At 33.2% G+C, this 4,543-nt stretch overlaps 1 long non-coding RNA gene across 2 annotated transcripts; it reads right to left on the bottom strand.

Annotated features, from left to right (window-relative positions):
- Window positions 1-398: 398 nt before the first annotated feature.
- On the bottom strand, window positions 399-2,029 carry LOC125198210. 2 transcript variants are annotated; one of them, XR_007172366.1, is made up of 3 exons: window positions 1,818-2,029; window positions 1,452-1,507; window positions 399-732 (listed from the first exon to the last, which is right to left on the bottom strand). It is a non-coding gene; the product is annotated as an uncharacterized LOC125198210 (long non-coding RNA). The 2 variants fall into 2 exon arrangements; XR_007172367.1 differs by having other exon boundaries at window positions 1,805-1,824.
- Between the last annotated feature and the right edge of the window lie 2,514 nt (window positions 2,030-4,543).

Raw genomic sequence — 4,543 nt, 5'->3', positions numbered from 1 at the left:
TATATATATAGGGATGTATTCATATACTTTTCCCATATTTTGTTCTTTTTCCTTTTTAATCTTATCCATCCATTTGCAAGATCTAATGGCCCAAAATAGGGCCTGATTAATTAAATTATATTCATTAAAATAATCGAAAAGGGCCTTATTGTCTTTCACATTTGATTTAGTTATGGTAAGTAGCTTGATTTTCTCCATCAAAAGATTTCAGACTTTATTTTCTAATAGGGCCTGCTGTATTGTATTTCGCGATTTATGTAATGTACGAATATCAGTGTATAATGCATTCATTCTTTTCCGTAATGTACGATTTATGGCATATAATGACTATAAATTCTGATATGCATGTTGTTTTGTTTTTATGTGTAGTGTTCGTTATACCAGAATGTTCTCCACAATTGAAGCTTAATTTGCACAAGTTCATAAAACTTGAAATTGTTCACAACTAGCTAACCAACAAGTCTGATATTATCACTTCCAACATTAAGCTATCAAAACAAAAAAATGAAAAAAAAAAAAACAGTGTTCCAATCCCAAAAAAACATCATATCCATAAAGTATCCATACGATCACTCCCCATACTTCTCCACCCCATACATCCTATCCACTCTTTACGGGATGTACTGGTCTCTGCTTTGTCCTCCGATAATCTATGCCGAAGCTTCTGGGCTAATACAATTAGAATTACATCATCTACTGCTTCATCAAAATCAACGCGACGCTGCTTACTTGCTGACCAAAAAAAAGAAAGAGACATGTATTCCATGAGTTTTCTGTAATGCACAAAATCTTGCACATTAATGTTAACAAATGAGTAAATAATGCATAAAAATCAATTTATCCGATGCATAGATAGACACCTTTTCTCAATAATGTAAAATGTCTACTATGTAATGCATAATATCAGCATAATAATGCATAATATGAACTTAATAATGCAAATATTTACTGTTACAAATTGGGTAACTAATACAAAGATTCAAACTTAGAAATAGTACAGTTTAGCTTATACTTAAAAACGTACACACCATTACTTAATAATGTACATTTTCAAATAAATAATACATATTATTAACCAAATAATGTACATATTTGAAACTTTTTCAATGTAACCAATGTACATATTATTACCCGTAAACACAATGAACAAATAATGTTCATTTTCAACCAAATAATGCATCAATTCAATTGAAACAATTGCTTCAGATTACACGAACATTACCACATACATCAAAACACAACTAACAGTCAATAATGTCACACAACCAACAAATAATGCTTCATCTAATTGTGAACCAATCGTTTCATATTCAAACCAAATCATGAAACACACAACAGTCACAATAATGCATAATTTATCTATGAATACAGAGTATAAATGCAAGATAATGTTCAATAATGTAGTACAACCAAGGAATAATGCATCAAAACAGGGGAAACAATTACGTAACCTTCAGTCTGTGTTGGTTGACTCTTGAAGGGTTTGCCTCTCTTCATCATTGATGTTCTGCAATACACACCAACGAAATCAGTTGAATTCCTTCATCCAAATCGACAAAAAATATAGATATAACTCAATAATCAACCAAATCGTCAATAATGGACAGAATTGACAACACAGTGAACACAAAATCGGCAATTTCCATAACATCTACAAAATCAGTATGGTTTCACACGCAATAATCGAACATATACCAAATACAACTCAGCAATAAACTAAAAAATTAAATAATAGACAGAACCCTAGTTCAATAGATTACAATTTCATTTTTTATAGAAAAATTGACCCAAAACCGACGCTTACAAGTGTTTATTACCCAAAATCAAATCTTCAGAAACCAAAATCGGAACTTCAGAAACTCAATCGCGCACGCGAAACTAAAAATCGTTCCTTTAGGCCTATGAATTGGCGACCGACGTTGATTTTTGCGGCGAGATGACCGATGATTCTACCACGTTTTTACGGCGAGAGACGATGACAAAAGTTTCTTCTCGACATCAATTTGGGGCGGCTAGGGTTTTTTGTAGAGAGAAGAATTGAGGGAATGTGGTTGATGAGAGAGAGTAGAATGATGGAATAAGAATGGTATGCCAATCAGTTTTCCCAATAAATCCCGTAATTATTGTAATCCAGTGCCTTTTTACTCTTATACCCTCATAATGTACAGAACATGACCAATAATGCAACACGGGTTTAGGTTCTTAATCTTGATCTTGACCGTCCAAATCTTTAATCTAATGGTTGATATTATGAAGGAAATAGTATCTAAAGGGGTAAAAGGAGCTTAATGCTCCCCTATATATATATATATATATATAGAGGGGTGCACTAGGGTGCCACCATAGATAGGATAATACCATACCACCAATATAGTCCGTTAGATCTCCTTTATGGACGCCTAGGATTAAGTTTCGTGAAAAAACACGGATTTGCAGTCTACTGTATTAAATATTGCAGTCTCGGATGTATTAGATATTGCAAATCGTGGTAAACTGCAATATTGTTGTGGTAAGACTGCAATATTCAATGAACAACACTGCAATCTGGTAACGTAAAATTAGAAATTTCCTATTTTACCCCTCCGTGTTTTTACACGTGGCAGCATGACAAGCACATGATTTTCAGATCCAATGGCCTAAAATGGTGGTATGATGTTACAATAAAGAGGATTGTCATCTTAACACATCCATATATATATATATATATATTATATCACACTCAAGTTTAATTTTTCCAGTTGTCCATGTGATTTTCAAAGTATAAACGCAAATTTATATAGTTAAATTCTGCATCAAAATCGATTAAATTGAATATAAATTGAGGATACCATCGCTATCCGTGCATGATAGGGTACTGGTCAAAACGATTTTCTTGATTGATTTATAAATGAACAACTGTTTAATATTCCTTTCACAACTCAGCTAGCTAGCTAGCTAGCTAGGATGGGGAATAGTACATCTCAATTAATTCATACACTCGCAAATTAATACTCCCTCCATCCCCATTAAAATGATACGTTTTTCTTTTTAGTTTGTCCCAACTAAGATGATACATTTCTTTTTTTTTGGTAACTTTCTCTCTCTAATTAATACACTCAATCACTTTTTCTCACTTATATTAAAATATCCATCTTTCTTTATCTCTCTACTTTAATAATTACACACACCTTCTCTCTCTCCAATTAAACACTTTAACCAATAACTCCTAAAACCCCGTGCCGGCTAAGCAATGTGTCATCTTAGCCGGGACGGAGGGAGTATTACTATAAACGAGTCACACCTTCTAGTAGGTTAGATTTTTCCATGTAGGTATCAAGTAGTCCGTACCATTAAATATGAGTATGTTTTTCGTCACGAGTTTTTTTAAGTGGTCTCTATAAGTTAATAAAAAGAGATTAAAGTAAGCGAAAAAAGGTAGAGATGGAGTTGTTTCTATTTTAAAAAGCGGTTTATTTTTAATAAGATAACGCAAAAACGTTTTATTTTCATCAACCAATTTTATCCAAATCTATATTTGAAGTTCATGGTACCCATAACTTTTTTGCCATTCCACTAAGAAAAATGAATATGATACATGTGAGATTTAATTCGAGCGAAATTCTCTTAGAATAGTACAACATTAATTTGTTGTTGAAAAAAGATACAAAAATAAAACTTATCGGGTTGGCGACGCACGCGTGGGTGTGGGCTTCACAACCCGTCACTTGTGCACATAATTGTTACATATAGGAATGAAGCCTCTTTAATACTAGCACTTGTTTTATGGAATAATAAAATGTGAATGAAATGAATTAGTAGAATGTGAAGCCTACTTACCATTTATAGTAAAAAGTGAAAGTGGAAAATTAATGGGACGGCCAAAAATGACAAAAGCGGATAATTAATGAGGGACGGAGGGAGTAGTATTTTTATTTTTTAACTTTTGTTTTTCAAATATTTTCTTTACCTCTCATATTTATGTTTAAATTTCATTACGTACATAATTCAAAAAGTATCTTCTTCATTCAAGAAATTGTACTTCTAATTCCACCACCTTTCTAATTTTTTATCTATACTTTTTGTTAATCTTTTCTTTCATGCTCATCTTTTATTTTGAATTATGACTAGAACGAGAACAATCAAAATAAGAGAAAGTATGGAGCAAGTGTATAAATATTTTTGTACTGTATGACTTAACAAAAAACCACAAGAAATCTAGACCATAAAATTAATGAGGTGTGTTGAATTAATGTGGCCTCTATTCTTTGGGCTTGGTTTATTGGTGCCTGGGCTGTTATTTTTATTGGACTTAGCCCAGAAGCCCAATCACTTATTGAGGACCGCTGGATTGCTGCCACGTGTCTCCTCCACCCGGATTGTGTCTGCTGGCCGTTGGATTGAGGGTTTGGTGTGTTTGTGTGTTATGTGAGAGTTGAGCCGTGTGAATTCCTTTACTCTCATTCTTCACACTCCCTCTCTAATCTCTGAAACTCTCTGACTTTCTCTCTTCGATCTTCGATTGCTTTGCCGATTGATTCCTTGAGGATCTTCACCATTTCTTAAG

Source organism: Salvia hispanica, unplaced genomic scaffold (genome assembly GCF_023119035.1).
Source record: "Salvia hispanica cultivar TCC Black 2014 unplaced genomic scaffold, UniMelb_Shisp_WGS_1.0 HiC_scaffold_1286, whole genome shotgun sequence".
NCBI classification, from domain to species: Eukaryota; Viridiplantae; Streptophyta; class Magnoliopsida; order Lamiales; family Lamiaceae; genus Salvia; species Salvia hispanica.
This window is presented reverse-complemented; position numbering and strand designations above follow the sequence as displayed.